The sequence below is a fragment of the Drosophila eugracilis genome, unplaced genomic scaffold, assembly GCF_018153835.1.
Source record: "Drosophila eugracilis isolate 14026-0451.02 unplaced genomic scaffold, ASM1815383v1 contig_47, whole genome shotgun sequence".
NCBI lineage: Eukaryota > Metazoa > Arthropoda > Insecta > Diptera > Drosophilidae > Drosophila > Drosophila eugracilis.
This window is the reverse complement of record NW_024573338.1, coordinates 94,185-114,596: the sequence shown is the minus strand read 5'-3', so window position 1 is coordinate 114,596 and position 20,412 is coordinate 94,185. Positions and strand designations below refer to the sequence as shown.

The window sequence follows — 20,412 nt, the reverse complement described above, 5'->3', positions numbered from 1 at the left end:
ATAAACTTATAAACCAAACATTTTTCAAACATCAAAGACCTTATTTTAAGGAAGTTTGTAAGTTAAGTACAGTAATCCTTCTCTTGATGACCTTCTTCATCGAGTGCCCACTGTTCAGGGGCAGTAAACAAGACGCGTCAGGGCAGACTGCACAACTTAAACTGCAAGTACATGCCAAGGAAGGGAATACAGGGGGTGTGGAAGGGAAGAACGGGTCAGAGGGAGACGTCGATAGAGAAGGCGAGTGAGAAAGCGAAAGGGGATCAGAGATGAGGTACACCTAAGTATGTGTGTGTTACTGCGAGAGAGCTGCTTACTTGCACTTACACCACCGCAACTGCATACTGCGCTCTCTGCTCGCTTTATTACATAACATCCTTGAACTTGAGCTGAGCTTGCCAGAGTTTCCTTTTTTTTTTCCAAATGATATACACATACATATGTATATTTGTGCATATTCTATGTTCTGGCAGTGGGACGCTACTCAGCTCCTTTCACCACATATGTACGAAGATATATGTATATGTAGCTTTCTTCTGCCTGTGGGCCCCACATTCTTCCCTTTTCTCTGTACTGGCTCGTTTCTTCTCTCTTCGCATCGGAAGCTTTCGGGCTTTTTAGCAGCGACAACGACGGCTCTGCCATTTTCTGCTGGGCTGCACGTTGGCATTGAAAGTGCGGCAGGCGAGCTGCCAACAACGCTCCATTCCCAGCAAATTCCCAAATCGCAACCAGAAGAATTCTAAAAAAAAAAACAACAACAACAAAAATACCTTTAAAAAAAAGCCAGCAAACAATTCCTCTATTATTCGTTACAAATTAGACACGCAAATGACATCAACAGCCAAATTGAGTTTGTCAAAACCAACCCACTCGCCATACCAAAGCAAATAACAATGCAAAATAATTGCAAACTAATTGTGTTCAATTCTACGAGAAGTGCTTGTCAAAAAAAATAATAAAAACAAACACAAAAATGTTAATTATGACCAAAAATAATTGAAATCATTCTAAAGTGCATTCTACAATGAGCTATGAAAATCAAGGAAATGAAAAACGAGAGATAGAGATTTCAGAGAGTGCAAATGCATTTCACAACTATTTTAAATACGCGCTTAGAAACAAGTGAGTTCTTATATAAAGAAACTAAAATTTATAAACAAAATATTAAGAATTAAGTGAAAATTTAAAAGAAAAACTGAATATCTAAGAGAGAGGGAGAGAATTGGAAATCCAATGGGATCTCATTAAAGGTGAGTCCACAATATTTGTTATCTACTTAAAAATACTTGCAAGATTTCGTCATCTAAACTTTGGGGAAATTGGCAATTTGCAATACTATTTCTAGGTTGTTAGATACAATTATTAATTAATAAAAACTTTAAAAATTTGTCTTCCTTAATTTCGTGAATAACTACCTAAGAAACATACTTGAGTTCTAATTCTTAAAACCTTCTTTAAAATATTGATTCATTTCCTTTGTCCCATCAAATCAAAAAACCTAATTAAAAATGTCAATGTATGCATTTTCGTATCCTTAGCTTAAGCTTTCAAAGCTCCTTGAAGCTTTTTTGTTTGCTAGGATCAAGGGATGAGGATCTCGTTAACCCCTGAAATTGTTTTTCAACGCTTTTGTTTTGTTTTGCTTTGGCTAGAAAAAGGCGTCGTAATAAAAACAGGAATCCGCAAAAAGCAAAAGTGAGTTGCAAACACACAGATAAAAGTGCGCAGATACATGGATACATTTTAGGGATGAGAAAGGGGAGGAGAATAATGAATGAAAGAATGGTAAAGAGAGAGAGAGAGAGCAAGCTAGCGAGAGTGAGCCAGTTTGAAGGCCATTGCGGAGAGAGTCACATGTGCTTTTCGGGTTTTCGAGAGGTGTGTGGGGCAGTAGGGCAAAAGTGGAAGAGAAGACTGCCCGAAAAGCAGGCCCAAGAAACAGGAACAGGAAGAATCGACAAAACTTGACGAAAGATAGAGAGCACCAACAAGAGCGAGAGAAAGAGAGAGCGAGAGATTAGAAGTATTCACCAGTAGATAGAAACTCTGCCAGAGTCAACGCCAGCAGAGGCAGCGCTGCGGCAGAGGCGAGAACTTTCCATGGCAGACAAAAAAGCGGCGACATTGAACAGCGGCACCTTCAACCGATCGCATTTGTTGCCTTTCGAGTCAAGCTAATAAATAATTCATAATATAATAAATACAATACAAAATCCTTAAAAATTATTCCAAAAAAATGTTATTAAGTTCGTCAAAGGATTAAAACTTATTTTCGCCTTAAAAAGCCTTACTAAAAACCGTTTTTCTCCGTGCGGAAAATCAAACAAAGTGCATGTTAGAAAACGTATCGAAAAAGTATCGGCAAACACAAGCAAAGAAAAAAGAAATGTGGCAGAAAGCAGCAGAATGTGAGTAAACTGAATTGCGTCGTAGTTAACATTTTTTTGACGGCGTCATCAAAGGCAAAATGCCACCCCCGCCGCCGCCCTTTGCAACCCGCCGTTGTTGTGATTGCGGAAAATACAGTCAACAATTGCTAAAAGCTAAGTTTTACAACCAGGGGCGCGCCAAGAAGGGAAGGTTTTTTCTTTGGAATTTTGATTTCTTAGAACTCATCTGGATTCTAGCTTGGGTGACTAATAATTTAAGGTTTCATTAAAATGAGATCGATAGAAATAATACTATAGGTCAATATCTAGTAATATAATTTTCCAAGAAAAACTCTACTTTAACAATGTCTTCATAGAAGAAGCTGCAAAGTTCAAAGATTCATCAAAATATTCAAAAAATTAATAATAAGCTCTTAAGCTCTCACCTCCCCTCTTTGCTAGAAATCTAACATACGCCCCTGTTTGCAAAAACCCGCTCTCTCTCTTTCAAACGCACACAACAACACTCACAATGTTTTTGGCCATCTCTCCCAATCATTTGTTATTCCTTGCCCGGAATTTGCAGAAATATCAAAATTTATTTATAACATAAACAACACGAATTAAACCAAGCAAATGAAAAATACATAATCGCGAAAAAAGAGCCACAACAGCAGCGAAAATAAACAAAACAAATGCGAAAAAGCTTATAAACAGTTCCGTTTATATAAAAGTTAAACAAAAATAAGAAGAAAACGAAAAGCCATTCGGAATTTGGCCAAAGGGTATTATGATGATTCTCAGGAACTTTGCGCGAAATGATGATGGCTCTATTTGTGTCTGTGTGTGTGTATGTGTGTTGCCATTTTTTTGTTTGTCAGCTTCCCAACTTGTTTATGACTTCACTCGGCACCAACAATTAGAAACTAATTTGCTGGCAATTGTCGCTAATGGAGAGTACGCGAATCGCCACGATTTGCTTTTGATCTAAACAAATGAGCAAATGGAACGGTGTTTTAAAGGAAAATACTATTAATGGGTTACAAAAATGTTCTCAAGTTTTTAGTTTTTCTTTCATAACAACTTTAGGACTTTGCAACTTGATACAGAAAGGTAATAAGAGCCTAGAAACATTGTACATTACAAAGCTACAGTATAAAAGATATTAATGACGCAAACTATAGATCATATTTGTTTGAGTAATAAACTTAGAAAACAACCCCTTTGTCCTAACCAATACTTCAAAAGATCATCAATCGATCCCTCTATTTAACTCTAGATTGCATATATCAATTTAATGGATCATAAAAGCTGTGTTTATTACTAAAAACCGTTTACAAAACCGAGCTGGGCATTCGGATAACTCTTTAATCTGTAGTTTTATGAGCATCCAGTTAGCCTGTTGATTTCCGATTGCATCACGTGTTATTCTACATTCTATATTCCCAAACGATGTACAGATGTTGTACGTATATTTGTGACTCAGATTATCTACTGACACACGATCGGCCGAGTGCGGTAAACAATTCTGTGAAATTGTAAACTGCAGTTCGCCCAGAAAGGCAGCACTCAAATAAAAATGATGCAGTCAATCAAGATCCAAGTGCAATTTCCCAACCGTATTCCCAACCCCTTGCCTTTTTGTGAAAAACCACAGCGAAAACCCACACAATGGCGATATTTTTGTTGTATCTGAACTTGACTCGAGTTTAGCTTTGCGTGCCGCTTTTGTTTGCACAAGATACAAACCCATCGATGTGTGCATCTGCATACGTATGGGTAAATGGGATTTCGAAATTCGTTTACGTAACTCTCGCCGCCCCATCTCCGCACGGCCCACACTCATTATGGCATTACGGAAGCGAGGATGGGGATGAGTATGGCGTTTTGGGGCTGGGCAGGAAAAGTCATCTTTACGGGGTACACAGAAAATAAATAGATTTCAAATTGGTTAAGAATTAAAAGTGAGGTCAGACGTGGATGTCTAGAATGTGGATTGGGAATATGGAAGGGGTAGAATCTATTTAAACATCTACCAACTTCTGATTCGAACTACTTTCTGTTTATAAACTATTTCGTGTGATTATTCTCATAAAAAGGAACTACAATATTAAATGTAATGAATGTAATGGAATGATAAATATGGTGATCATGGCGTATACGTAATTTAGGCAAAATATGTTTAATACAACTTTTTAATGATAATTCTTAACTTTTGTTGTCTTGTCTTGTCAACAGAAGAATTTATTATACTAAAGATATTAATAAAAAAGTAACTATTCCTAAATAATACGATTAAAATCAAAATAAAACCCAATTCCGGCAGTGCATTTAGCCAGGAAATAACCATAATTTAAGGTCTTTTTCCCTGTGCACCCTTTTGAAAGCCCAGTGGCGTCATTCGTAACTGTGTTTTTGGAAGTTTATGACTGGGATTTGGGGATGTTGATGGAAGAGGTGAGTTTTTTTTTGGGGGGCGGTACTAAAATAGACAGTCTAGATATGGTAAAAGGAAGATGATGACTCGGCCCAGGTGTTCGCCATATTACGTATGCATCGCGTAAGCTGCAGTTCGAAATGGGCAACAGGGAGAGCGTTAGAGAGAGAGCAAAGAGAGAGTTCGACACACAAAAACAGATAAAAGCTCTGTCGACGTCGGCAGAGGCGTCAGCATCGCGTGCTTACCGTTCGTTCAGTGTGTCGCTCTCTCTCTCTCTCTTCTCTGCCCCTGTGTATGTGCGTTTGTGTGTTTCAAGTTCAAGGTTAAGATACTAGTTGTACATACAGCACTTAGAGCCCAAAGAGCGAGCGAGCTGGCAACACGTAGTTGCCATAGTGCTGTGCTGTACCCGAATGCAATTGTGTGTGTGTGAGTATGTATGGCAAACCAGTTTGGCACGTTTCAGTGCGAGAAAGAGACGCCTACACGTGCGGCGGCAAACAAAGAGGAAGCAAAGGCAGCACAAAAAGCAAAAAGCAGAAGCACCAAACACAACGAAAGTAAAGGCGAAAAGTGCGAACAGAAAAAACAAAAAGTGACGGCGGCAAACATTCGATGGCAAAAGAATGGAAAGCGAGCAAACATCAGTCGCTCTCTTTCAGTCGCAAAAAGTAGCCTGTTCTACAGAGAAAGAAAGAAAGTATGTTATGGAAATATTTAAAAAATGTTAAACTCATATAGTTCAAAAACTACACAACTCATGATTTAGTTTCTTAAAAGTTTTTAAAATTTCTTTCAGTTTTTTAAATTGTTTATATTCTTTCATAAATTCATAAGAAGGTATTTCTTTTTGTGTAGCTGATTTTCGTCGCTCGCTTTGCGACACTTATTCGCACTTATTATTGCTCTATGCGTTTTGCCTTTCAGTTTTATTATCTTTCACTAACACACACACACACGCCATGGAATACACCCGTGAAGCTTTAATTGAATTGAAGTTGATGATTACGCTGAGTGGCGACTGCAATCACCCCTCCAAACCCTACCACCCCCTTTCAACCTGTCTGACTACCTGCCAAAGCAAAACAAGAATTTCTGTTGGCCATTTAATTAATCGCCAGCGTGTTCTTACTTAATGGACTCGTAGCTCAACAGAGTAAACACAGCAAAAAGCTGGAACATCGATCCCTTAAATACTTCGAAATTGATTCCATGCACCGCAAGAAAACTTATAATTTTTAAGGTGACTAAGTTAACTGGACTTAAACCATTTAAAACGGCTTAGATGTATATATTTCTTCCTAATTTATCACTAAAAACAAACACCAATTATTATCAAGTTTTTAATGATACAAAAAAACACCAACTAAGACTCATTTTCCAAGTGAAAGAACTTAATTTAGGAAATCCAATGTATTCCTAATTTTTTCCTTTAAAAATCAACTTTGTAACCACCTCAGACCTAATTTTTGCTACACTTATGGCACATAAATAGCACATAAAACTAAATTCCATTTTGCATAGCGGCGAGTTCGTTGCACCAGCAGTGCAATATGCAATATGCGTTGTGCGATGTACAATGCACTCGACGGGACCTTGAATCGGTCATTAAGGCGGGGTAGCGGCATAAAGCGAACTTAGAATATAGAATTCTATTTTGCCCACTGATTTATGCACACCAGCAGGGTGAATCACACTCTATGAGGCAGGGGAAACGAATGCTTTAGGTTTGGAAATTAGTCAAGTTACACCCTGAAAAAGGCATTTAAAAGGGTTGAGTTTAAGATCATTATTCATTGAAAACTAAAGTTAAAAAGTACTTTCATTTTATGTTCTTACGAATCAGAAGTCATATATAGTTTTGATATGCATTATGTTATATACAATCTTACTTACTGCCTTACTTTATTAAGAGTTAAAAGTTAAAAAATGAACTTAACAAACTCCAAATATTATTAGGCATTCCAATTAAAGAAATATGTAGATTGTTTTGTGTGCAAATTCCATCGAAAATTGCGCCCTCATAAAATGTGCAAACGAATGGCAAAACGAAATGTTTGTTTATAGACCAGCGCTTTTCATATGCTGGGGAATCGATAATGTTAGCCTGCATTTTATCGATGGTCTTCTAAACAAAAATCTCTTTGTTTGTTTATTTTTAGGGTGGTGAGCTGCGTCAGCATGGAAATTTAATTAGCGACAGTTCAGTTCAGCTGAGCAGCGTTTGGTTGAAGAAGATTGGACTGCCCATTGTCCTCACCCCCTTGCAAAATACCACCCACCAAAGGAGAAGAAGAAAAGTGGGTTGAGGAGATTTCGTTGATTTTTGCATGACGACAGCAAAAAGCGAAAAGGCGGAAACAACAATCGAAATGCAACTGCACAAGTGTGTGGGTGTGTGGGAGCAGGACAGACTATATAATACAGACATGCGCTCCCTCTCTCTCAGCGACTTGAACTTGAAAACTTTTTACTGCCGGCAAATTGAAAGAGAGAGAAAGCAGAGGAGAAGGAGGAAGAGCGAGCAGCAGCAGAGAGAGCGCTCAGCAGGTATGTGTATGTGAATGTTATCCATTGATTAAGTTAAACAAAAACAAAATCAGAACAGAGCGCAAGCTTTGCTCTCGCAGCTTTTGTTTTATTTATCGCGCCATAGAGAGCGAAAGCGAGAGCGTAGCTTTTGCGTGGGCGGCTTAAAGCAGCGCCGTCGACGTCGCTGCCGACGTCTGCCAACTGTTTGCTGTTTTGTTGTAGGCACATACTGTTGCATACTTAAGGGGATAGGAGGATACGTGGGGCGAAAATCGAATGAAAACGTCAGGCTGGAAAGTGAAGTGAAAAGCGGGAAAAGTGGAACCAAGGAGTGGGAAAGAGTGGGGGTGGCGTGACCTCCACCTGTGCGAGCCCAGCTGCAGCTTCCCTGCTGGCCAAGTGTTTATTCGGTGACTGGCGGGCGACCGATGAGGTCAGCATCACGCATACGCCTAGTTATCCCCCATATCCTGTTCAGTGTGTTAGTATTAGTGTGTTTTTGTGCTTGCGATTCGTTCCAAGTTCATTTTAAAGGCGCGTCACCCAAATAGCAAAATCAGGTGTGGAGAATTGATTAGTACGGCAAAAAAAATGAAAAACAAAATGGTAGAAAAATACAAACAATATGGTTGGTATTTTGCGTATGTGTGTGTGTGTTGTACTTACATAAAACTCAACTGAAGTGACGCACGCCAGCATATGGCAATTAAATTTGAATAATTAAGCAGCTGAGAACGACACGAACCGAACTCTCTTCCACACACACACACACGCGCACGCACCCATATACCTTTTTGCCATATGCAACACTCGTTGTTGTTATCTTGCACCTTGACCTTTCCACACCCATGCAGCAGTACGCGTGGGCAGCAGTTGGATACTTAGATACACACGCCCCTTTCAGGGGATCGGAGAGATATATATACTCGTTTATATAGAGCAACCCACAAGTCGGCTGGCAGCTGTTTGGAGCCGAATCAAAGGAGACGAGATGCACGCCAAAAACACTTCGGTCATTCTATAGAAAAGTGGTCCATTTGGACCAGCGCAGAGTTTCACAGATGACACACGGGCCATATATAAAGCATGCAGACAAGTGCAGGAAATAACATAGTTCAAATAGTGCTGGATATATTTATGAGTTCCCGTAAAGTTTATTGAGTTTATTATTGCGATTAGAGTATGGAATATCAAGGAGATGAGATACAAATAATAGGAAAAAGTAACTTATTTATAAGACAATTTTTATCTTTTTCTATATCATCACCAGAGAAGATAAAGTTAAAAAAGGGATAGAGAAAAATAAATTTAACTTTAATAAAAATAATGATAATAACGATAAGGGCTAGGAAGCAAAGAATATTTACGAGATTTCTATATTAAATTAGATTTTAAATTCTCAATGCACTTAGAGTGCCTTTGCATCGGATTGCGAAATTAAAATAGAACTTACTCACAAAGCGAATTAGTTAAGGCAGTTTAAAAGATACTTACAAAAACGACATAAACGGTAAATCGTGCTTAACTTTAAACTAAAAGTCTCTTTAATTGCATAAACCAACATTTTGCAAATTTTAAGAAAAAGTCAGTTTAAATTTTTGACGGGAACAGTGAAAAAAGTGACCAAAAATTAAACCAAAAAATGTAAAAATTAAAATAAAAAGTATACTTAAAAATAAATCAACTTTAAAAACGTATATTATACAAGTGCAGCTAAAGAAAACTCTTGTGAAAACTTCATCTTGGCAACTTAGCAAGAAAAGCAAGAAAAGTGGTTTGTGTCTCTGCTGAGCTTTTGACGAAAAGCAAAATTTTCATATGCATCTGCCATTGGGATACACCCTGTGCTCGCTTTGAATGAATTGCAAGCAAGTGAACACAGCTGGTGGTATCCATTGGCCGTTCTTGCATCCTTGCAGCTCCATTAACTCCAAGGATAAACCATAGAGAACTTTCAGCTTAAAGGTAAGTTCATGTTCAGATCTACCAAGTTTCCTACTCAGGATAATACCATTTGTTTTGCAAGTCCAATTTATCAATAATTTTCATTTCGTTTAATTGTTTCTTACATTCCGTTACAAACCTAATTTTGCCATACTAAAAAAAAAATGGGAGATTTTCTCTTAGCCATAAGCTTCAGTTCGATTCAACAAACTATTCATTTTCTACCCAAAAAGAAAAAAGAAAACAATGAAAAGAAAGATAAATTGGAATTTGAATAAAATAATCTTAAGACTTAAGAATCGTTTAAGAAAATAATCAGTGAGAAGACAAAAATTGCATATTAGATTATATTCAGCATTTTCTTGTTACACACACATTCAGAATGTTTATAATTTGGCTTTTCGGTTTCGGCTTCTCTTTAAGTTTTCCGCTTTGCTCCGAATTAACTTTTTTCTTTTTCAAATTCAAAATGCATTTGTATTTCTCCCAACGCCAGACGCACATTTCGAGGGGCCTTTGAGGTGCGATAATGGGCGCATCAAATGCAACGCTCTGAAAACTCTGCAAATCATTAATTATGGCCCGCACGAAAAGCAAACCGTCCGTAGTAATGAGTGAAATTTTGATCAGCTTTAGAAATCGCTGGCATAAACAATTAAAAACATCTTCATGCTGTAAATTGATTTTGTTTCTCTGTGATTTTTATCTACCTACTATATATATATATATATATATATATATTGTGTATATGTTTAGTTTTTCGCCTGATTTTTCAGTTTTCACCCAGTCGCGTGCATTTTGGTAGCAAAACGAAAGCAAAGCCATTTGGCATTTTCTATTTTCGTTTCGGTTCGGCTTTTTGGCTCAAAAAAAAAAAAACGGCACTCGACCAACTGCCAATGCATGGCGATTCGAATTGGCCAAGAGTTCTTGGTCCGAACTGCAGCTGTGCGAAAAGGCAACTTGGTGACATTATTTCGACATTTGCCTGCTCGCGGCTGCAGCCACTTTTGTCACTTTTGCATTTCAAATGACCGTCAATTATCCTTTGTCGACACTCCCCTTTGTCTTTGTCTCTTTCGATTTTCTATTTTCCTTTCTTTTTTTCTCTCCTCCCCTGAGGTCAAGGAAAACGAAATTGATTTTCTGCCCGAGCGGGTTTTTCTTTCCTTTACCACCCCACCTATATAGTATATGGGAACGTGTGCATTTAAGAGTCTTTCTCTTCGTGTTTCTTATGCAATCTCGTTGTTCTGTCACTGTCATGATTTTCTGTTCTTATTTTTCGCAGTTTGAATTTTCAAATTGCAGTGTAGAAATCAATTTTGCTCTCGGGGCTAACCGAAACAATTAACTGGTGGGTAATTAAAGATATCACCAGACTGTGCATTAAGCTTGCCCGACGCAGTCTCGCCTTTCGGTGACCTCATGACAAGTTTTATGATGAAATTAACTGCGATTGAAGTGCTCGCATATAAAACGCCATCAAATTCAATAAAAACTCGCACTCAAATAATAGACAATGGCTAAGCGCTGGGGCTTACGCAATCGAGGGATATAGAAATCAAGTTTAGGTTGTTTTAACGTCGGAAATAACAAGTTGATGGCCAACAAATTAAATCATTAATCGTTAGAGGGGACTATTATAGTTAAATACACTTTTTTATTAAGTCATCATATCGATCTATTCAAATTGATCTGTGGATGAGGTGAATACAAAAATTTTAGAAGGGTTTAATTTGATTAACTAAAAGTTGAGTTAGCAAAAGGTTAACTTAATATTTGGGGATTCATATTTGGGACTTTATGGAAATAATTTAATTTTCCAACTCATGAAAATCATTGATTCTGTTTAATCTAATCGAAGTTTATCGATATATTATTAGGAACCTTATTATTAAATTAACTTTTAAAGTTATCGATAGGATATAATCATTATCTATTAGGTAGAAAAATGAACTAGACAATTTCTTCAGATGTTAAAAGCAAATATTTTGACATCTTCAAAGAAACTCTTTTCCCAGGCATCAAACTGCTTAAGTTTTCCCCAAGTTTGTCATGACTTCGAATAGCCCATAAACTATTTCATTGACTTAAAACATCTGTCAGCGCACTTGCCATCATTTAACGCCCAAGATCGTGTGCTAGTAGCACTCGTTTTATCGAAATAATATTATAATGACAGTAAGGAGCAATAATCACACGAAATGCATCAGGTCGTGCATGACGAGATTAACAATACCGATACCAGCTGTTGGCCTCAAGCGGAACAATCGCGTTGGGAAAGCGGAATTTTCAATTTAAGGTTGACCTTAGAACAAAATTTGATCGATAATTTCGCATAATTGTGGAATCTCTCTCTCTCGCAAAAAAAAAGAAAAACACAAGAAAAAAAAAAAAACTGTGACACATGCACACACACACAAATACAAAACGCACACAGCGAAACATCACCTTGAACATTAAACTGCAACTGAGGGAGGGAGAACGAGATAGTGACAGCCAGTGACAGAGGGAGAAGAATAGATAAAGAGAGCTAGAGATAGGTTTTTGTTTGCGTCATGTGTGCAACTGCATGAAGCTTTTGGTTTCCGCTGTGCCTTTGTGTGCGAGTGTGGGATGAGAGAGCTTTTAACTGAAAGCTTACTCTCTTTGTTTCTCTCTCTCTCTCTCTCTTTTTAATTTTTTATCGTCTTAGCTTTTTTTGAACGAGCCGAGCAGCTGACAGTTGCGCTTCAGCATTAGACCAAAGTAGTTTGACTTTTAAGTTTTTAGCCGCGAAATCAAAAGTGTCTGTGTGTGCTCGCTGGTGTGTTCGTACGACTGTGTGTGTGTGTGTGTGTTGTGGCAGCTGCATTTGCAGCGAGAGACAGAAATACATTTCGTACAAAAATTCCGCCCTGCATTTAGTATATTTCACCTTAGAGCGTCTTTGCCACACAACCAAACACTCACACACACGCACATACACACACACACAAAGTAGCAAAACTAGCGACAGACACACACGTGGCCATCAAAACGGTATCGGTTCGCGTCGCGTTTGGCCTAAAATTGTAACAGTTTTCCTTTTTACAACAACGAACATAACGAACAAGAAGAAGTAAAGCCAAAAGAAACGCAGCTGCAGTCGACGTCGCTGCCAGCTGCTCGCTGCAATCGCCGACATTCGTTTCTGTTTGGCCAATTGCCGTTGGCCAGCTTCAGTGTTCATTTCCCCATCGAAACGGCAACAACGAGCGGAAGTCGCAAAAAACAGAATAACAAAAGGCAGAGCCAACGGAGCAGTCGATCGATCCACACAAGAACAGCTGATTAATACTGCACTTAACATCGTTTCATAGTGTGATTTCCCAAAAGCCCTGGATTGCATAAACATAAATTCCTATACCCATAAAATCCCAAATATTTTTTCGGTGGCGTATACGTAATATCAGTTGAATAGCTGTGCACATCTGCCATTGCAATTGCAATTCGCTGGGCATTATGCAATGGCACAAACAAAGAGACACCCTGTAATTGGCATGGCGAATAGGCAACAACAAAACAATGCATGTGCATTTACACACACACACACACACGCACACGGGTGTAGTTTTTGTGTGTCTAGTCGGGCAATTTGTTTAAAACAATCAGCGGTCTCTCCTCTCATTCGCACTCATTGCAGTCACTGATTTAAATTTAGTATCGCTGCAATGGCTTGTAACCCAAATTTGATGCATCCTTCTCTTTCTCTCTCTTTTCCTCTCCCTCTCTCTGTTGGTTTTTCTCTTATATAAGAGATGCTCAAACAAAAGCATTAATTGTGGAAAATGTTTAACTACTACTGCTAGGCAATCCCCATCTTAATTTCAATCTCAATTAAAGCCTGACTTTCGGCGACTTCAAAGGAGGTAGATAAAATTCAGGCGAGGGCAATTAAATCGGAGGCACTTGCAATCCGAGAGCAACAACTCACACTCGGCCACTTGACCTTGCACGGTTTCGCCATGCGAATATCACACACACTCACCATACAGTACGTATACGTACTGTGGGCCAGAATGTGTTCGTGTATAGAGAGGTAACACAGAAAATTGCAATATTTTGTGTAAAAATAACGAACCGACTTTTACATAAGGCCATCGGTACATAGAGAAAAACACATAGACACACGCTAACACTCATCACAAATCGCCATTCACCTGTCATGGTGTGTGAGTGTAGTGTGGGTGGGTGTTATGAGGTCGATTTTTGTTGTTTTTGCCCCTACTCATAGTCATGTGTGTGTGTGTGTGGGTGGATGACTGAAAAATGCATTTGACACAGAAAACAGGCGTGCAAACACAAACAGATATCGCAAGGCAGATATTTCCAAAGCCAAAGAAAATTCACAAACGACAAGAAAACGAAACAACAGCTTATCTTGGAAAAATTTCAATGATTCATGGCAAAAATCCCCTTTTGATTGATTTCATGTCAAGATGTTAGAGAAAAACCAGTTTAAAGCCATGACTAAAACTGTCTACAAAAATTCACAAAAACTTGTTAAAGATTTTATGCAAAATTAACTTAAAATTATTTTCAAATAATTTATAAATTTCATGTCTGAACTTTGCAGTCTGCTATATGTTATAAACACAGCAAATTAAATTTATAAATATACCTTGCATATAGCTTGTTTTTTTTTTATAAACAATTCCCTCTTGTTAGATTTGCATTTGGATTTTGGACCTTAACTGATATCAGCAGCCGGTGGCAGACAGAAGTTGTCATCGCTAAAACAACCTCTATAAACAGATATCGTTATGACATCATTGTTGGCGGCACTCTGTGATGGATCATTGACTTTATACACTCATACCTATATAGTCAGTCAGCCTCACTTATATCGATTTAGAGTCCTAATTTGTCAGTTCACCAGACTAAAATGATTAGCACTTGCTGATAAGCTAGCTTAGTCTAGCAGTTAGTATTTGTTTGGCATTTTAAAAGACAAAAATGAATCACGTGTTATAGGCATTTCAAAATTTCGAAATATATATTTTTTTTTGAATTAAATATATATATATTTATACTCATATATTGCGAAATGTTTGGCTAACAGAAGCGACCTTCAGCCCGGACCACAAGGTCGTTCGTTCATGGGGAGATGGCAATGCAGCAGCAGCCTGCAAAACTACTCCGCATGGAGGTCGATCTGCCACCCCCCATCGTTCGCTCTACAGCAGTTATGTAAAAAGGGAAATTGGGTCAGTGTTATGACCTAGTTTTCTTTCAACCCCCTACCCCTTTGAAGGCTAGAAGGGGTAGGGGGAAGTCAAACAAACCCCCTAGCAAGTTGCAGTTTGATTAGTTTGAAATGGGCTTTTTGGCACCTCCGATAATTACAATTGGATGGGCTTCGTGACGCCGCTTATTGATTTTTAGTCAAGCCGTCAGGCTTATACATATATATATATATATATATATATAGTATAGCCAACCTAGATAACTTTGGGCTGGCCCAAGAGTATGGGTATATCTATCGGATACACGGCACCATCCATGGCCTGGCCGCCTGCAGTCGTGAGCTTAGCCAAGGAGCCAAAAATAAAAATTCTCTTTGGCTACGAGCCAAATGCAGTGCACATTGGATTGCTTTGGATACGGGCAAGGGTGTGGATTGGAGGGCGGTGTTCATTTGCAGGCGAAAATGAAAAGTGAAATGTTGCCATGCCACAAAGTCTGCAATAAAGAGAAAAAGTAAAAGCAGGGAAATTTATCTATATTTATTTGCCAGAATGCTGACATTTATTAGTTTTGGCCCATCCATTGAATTAAGCCAAATAGTGCTCTATAAATATGGCTAAACTGCAGTTGGATGACAAATTTATGGCCGACTGCATAACTCATCTATTACCCACTTTTGGACACCCGCCCCGCTTTGCCGTTAACCCTTTTTTGTGTTGCAAATTCAATGCACACTTGTATGTGTCACTCTACTTGCCACTTATTACACCACCCAGAAGGCTAAAGACACGCCACACGAGACAGTGCTTGAGTAGGCCTAAAGTCTATAGTCTATAGCCTGAAACGATTTGGGTCAACCTGAGCCTGAGCCAACAACGACAACAACAAGCGTTTTTATTGATGTCTTTTCAACCAGAAGTCGCAGTTCGTTTGTTGTTCCTTGCAAAACAGTTTAAACTTTGATGAACTCAGTCGTCAGTTATTCAAAGAAAGTTTTCCTAAGTATCTGAATTATTTAACTGTGTTGAAAGGAGTTTCCCAGAAAGCAAACAAGCTGAAGAAAGTGTTTCCTAAAGACTTAAGCTTAGGAAACATTCCAAGAAACTTGCGTATTTGGTAGTTTTTTTCACATATATATTTCCTTTTAGTAAATCTTTTTAGAAATGACGCCCATCTGTGTATTATTGTTTTGGTCGGACCTTCCCCTATTTCTCCATATACTTTCTAGTTCCTCTTTCATACGCACAAAGCTCTGATCTTTATGATCTTTCATTTTTAGGTATCACGCCTCTAACGCATGACTCAGTTCGTTTTCTTCAATTCTTTAATTTTAGACGAATACGAATATTTGCCATAAAGCCAAAGCCAAAAAAAAAGAAGAGAAAGAAACGTGTTCGTCATTAGTTAGCTGCGTCAATTGCGGGCTCTGTTATTTATAAATGCCGCTGGGGCAGCCACGTAAATGGTGACGGAAAACGATAGAGCCTGTTGGAATTTCTTACTTCCAGCTAAATGCTAATCGTGGATACAACAAAATTCTTATCGCTATGTTGCCAGGCAAACTACGCAAACAGACTAAAAAATCTGACGAAAAACAGCGAAAAAAAAACGGAAATCATTCACAAAAATTTGTATAAAATTTCGACAGTCAGACAGTTAGGGCTCTGTTTTGCCTTTTAGAATTGTCTGGCTGAGTTTTTGTTGTTGTTTCCCGTCTGCAGATAAAGAATCGAATAGCAAACATTCCGAGTCTGTGATTACGTATACGCAGCGTTCGCCGAGCGATAGGTTTTTCCTCCTTTTGCGGGTGCGCGTGTGATTTTCAGCCTACGAAATTTCATGAATTCGTATCTGTTTCTGAGTCAGTCGAGTGTGTATTTAGCAGATAATAAGTGCCAGAGTTAGTGTGCGTGTTTTTCTGTTGGTGCGGCTGATCATGCGACCCACGGAATAAAAAGAGGAAGGGGAAGGTTCTCTCTCTTTCTGATACTCTACGTGGGGGTACTCCGATTTTGATAGTTCGTTTGTTACTTAAAAGAAATATGAATTATCCGCTTGCTGAGAGACCCTCTTGGAATGTAATTATTACCAGATACCAGAAACAAAGTTGGAAACCCTATTATTTTTCCCACCTCAGCTTGCTAGCTTCATATTTCACAGTATTCTTCTAGCTCTTGCAATTCTTTTTTGGCCAAGCCAAACAGTAATTTATTTAAGTAACGTTATGGCCCTCCACTTCGGTTTGGTAACACTTCGGGTCACTTCCGGTGACGACAACTTCTTTGAAACTCTCTGTTGGCTGGCAGTGGCAGCTTTTATGACCCAGATAAAAGTAAACGTGTTGGTCAACGCAATGTTATGGAAAAGAGAGGGGCAACCCGGAGGAGGCACTGAAAAACTGGGTATCCAAGGGGCCATCGGTTCATGAAGTGCTAATGAAAAATGCTCAGCATTTGCCTAATGAAATTATAACTGAGCCACTAAGTGGGCCATAAAGAGGAGCAAAGAGAGACCCAGTAGAATTAGGGGGTGAGAAGAAGGTGTTTTCGGGGCATTTTAGAAATTTTTCATTCAGCTAGCAGGTCGACCATCGACCATGTAACCCATTTAACGCACATGGAAACGAACAGCGGTTTGACAGGCGGCGGCACCAGCAGCACATGGAAGCACAATTTTGTTTCTTTATTCAGTTAACGCTTTTTAAGCTCATGAGCTAGCTTTTCATTTATCAATACACACATTTGCTCGCACATAGCGACACAAATGAACAATAATTTATTTAATTGCCCGAGCTCTTGTTCTTTCGAAATTAGAACACACAGCCACTAATACACTCACTGTTTACTGGCACGCGATTAAAAACTAAATGGTTACACACATATTATGAATTTTACAAGCTAAAACAGTTTATTATCTGCCAGATATTCTATATGTTTATGTGTCTATGTGTGTGTGAGTGCATATAGATGACACATAGCGTATACGCAGTGTGTTTTTTCTCTTTTTCTTAATTGCGAAAATGTTGTTTTTCGTGCTTTGTTGCCCCACTCAAGATTCGTTGGTTATGGATTTGATTCTACAATTATTGTTAGCATTGGTCTTGTTCCTCCACTTCTTGCCGTTTGTTTGTTGGCTTACTGATTCGGTCCCAATGGCCAATACCCAATGCTCAATGTTTTGGCCTCGTTTTTGGATTTATTTTCCGTTTATGCGCCACACCTCGAGAGTCAAGTAAAGAGGCAGCCAAGCAAGTCGAAATTGAAGGCTGCCTGCATTGGCCAAACTGCGCCCCTTTTTGCCAGAATTGAAATGAATCTCTGCTCCAGAAAACATTGGGAACTTGCCTTTTCGATTTGATATTTTAGTTTAGGCCGTTTTTGAGTACATATTACACAAATTCAGCAATGGATTACTTTTCTTGAGCAATCATTTTATAATCGCCCTGCTTATCTTATCGCCCCCAAACTATTCGAATGTGGACTGCCAAAGGGCATACCATTCAGTTTCCGCCCAGCTTTAACCAGCTTACAATCCACTGACTGATGGGCCAGAACCATATATAAGTTGAAAGGAAAATAAGACTCAGGTCGAATGACATTTGGTGACACACAAACGACTTGTATAACCGATCGGCGATCGGCAATCAGCGATCCACATCGACCCACTTTGTATAGGCACATACACACCCCTCGAGACCCACCTAAATATATATACATATATATCGCTTCGATCCGCTGGTTATACTATACATAATCACTATCAGCTGCGCACCTTGGCACCTGCGACTGCTTATCACCTGTTCAGTGAGCATTGGGGGATCGGGTCCCCAGCTCATGGTTCATTGTACCCGGTTTTCCAGTCTCATTCCCATTTCCACTTCACTTTTGTTCTGCATGCTTTTGAGCTATGTTTTTGGAGTTTCCTTTTTTGGTTCAGTTCTCTTTTTCCAATTAACCAATAAAAGCCACCAGAAGATCGATTGACTGCCCCACCAAAAACAAAAATAAAAAGAAACGCGACGCCGCGCCGTGCTGAACATAATTTTGTTTGTTTTGTTTCAGTTTTAAATATGTATATATATATATATGATGTATAAACGATAATAATAATGGGCATAAATGCATCCTTAAAAAAGTTTTGGGCTGCGTGTCAGGAGTGCATTTGCACTGAAACATTCTGAAGCATGTAAATGCACTATCTGGTACGACATTCCAGAACGTACAATCTTCCCGAATGCAAGAAAATGCGAATAATAATGAAAATATGCAATTTTTGTGATAGTGTGTTAAAACATAATTCTCAAAACTGATTATCTTAACTAAATAGTTATAAATAAGTTTACTTTTTAATCTTAAATATATGTAAGAAACTGTTTTTAAATAAAGAAAAATATAATAAAAAAAAATATATGATTATCTTCTATGAAGAATTTTGTAAAAGTATATGTATGTGGTTTTATTTTGTTTTTGCCAAGGGAACTTTGCATGTTGAGGGCAGCCAGCAGTGAACTATTGAAATTCCACGGAGATAAAACCTTCGGTGGCAAGGTTTCCTAGCCACGACATCGCTGAGCTCGCGACGACCTTGGCCACTCCGACTCTAATTGGCTCAATTAAAATGATTACAGTTGTGACACGGAGCTCTGCGATTTCATACTTAACTTGGCCATAAATTATTTATACAAGAAATCTAGGTTGTTTTGGTTCTCAGAGACGAACTAAACTAAAGTAGATCTTTCATATCCAAGAATAACTTTCAGAACTCCAAAACTTTCCCTTTTTTGATTTGAAAACTAAAAGCCTAACATTGCATATTTTACAGCGCTATGATTCTGCCCGCACATACCAAGCCCCCACTGCCCCCCAAAGAGCTTTTGACGACACGCAGCGTAGCATAAAAAGCAGCATATCGGGAAATCCCCCTGCCCAACCCAACATTGGCCAAAAGGTGGCGCTCATTGCGCCAGAATGAAAAGCTCAGCAAACTGAAGTTTGGTTGAAAAAAACATCCGCAAGATGGTGAGAGGTTTAGCCGACTCTATGTGGTTTATGTACTTAATATTTAAAAATAACCGTTTACCATGTATGTTTTGTTCTATTCATCTGTCATTAAGATCCCGTATTAACCAAATTAGTGACAACACTAAATCAAGTAACCTCAATTGGCTATGCGCTTTGGCAGTGTGGTTAGCTGGTTGTGTAGCCAATTTTGCCGTTGAAAATTCACAGCCACTATCTTCACTGCCGCCGCGACAAGCTAAAGCAACGATAATGATAGTTTATAGGAGGAGATGGAAGAAGTCACCCTGAACCAGAAGGGGAAGAATGGGCATTAAGAAGACCCTTCAGTTTACCTACTCCATGGAGAGATGCAGCTTCAGCCTGTCCAGACATCCAACTACAAATCAATCCTTAACTTTTCCAGAAACACTATCATGTATTAGTAACCCATCATCACTATTTCTAAGCCATTCAAATAGTATTAAAATTAATAATATTAAAAACTTCTCGGCATATGTAAAACCTCAACTAATTTTATATAGCAAAATAAAATATAGATCCACCCCTTTTACTGCTCTAAACCAATTCAAAAACCATTTTGAAAATATATAGAAAAATCAACTTTAAATTTAGCAAGACAAAATTGAAATAAATTCGAAGTTCTTTAGTTTTGATGGTTTGTTTTGTTTTATATATATAAATTTTAAATTAATAAAATTTACTTGCTATATTTCTATTCTTTATAAGTTCATCTTTATATAAATAATAAATTTAAATCGCACATTTTTTCTCATTATATTTATATTTTTACGTTTATGTTTTTATGCAGTTTTTTGTTTGGATTTCTTTTTGTTTTTTTTTTTTTTTTTTTTATTTAATTTGAATTACACAACATTATTTAGATTTATCTTTA

The 20,412-nt window shown here is 38.2% G+C and overlaps 1 long non-coding RNA gene across 2 annotated transcripts; it reads left to right on the top strand.

Annotated features, from left to right (window-relative positions):
• The first annotated feature begins 159 nt into the window (after window positions 1-159).
• On the top strand, window positions 160-18,941 carry LOC108108391. 2 transcript variants are annotated; one of them, XR_001772469.2, is made up of 2 exons: window positions 160-1,253; window positions 6,975-18,941. It is a non-coding gene; the product is annotated as an uncharacterized LOC108108391 (long non-coding RNA). The 2 variants fall into 2 exon arrangements; XR_005993890.1 differs by having other exon boundaries at window positions 160-2,411.
• Window positions 18,942-20,412: the final 1,471 nt, after the last annotated feature.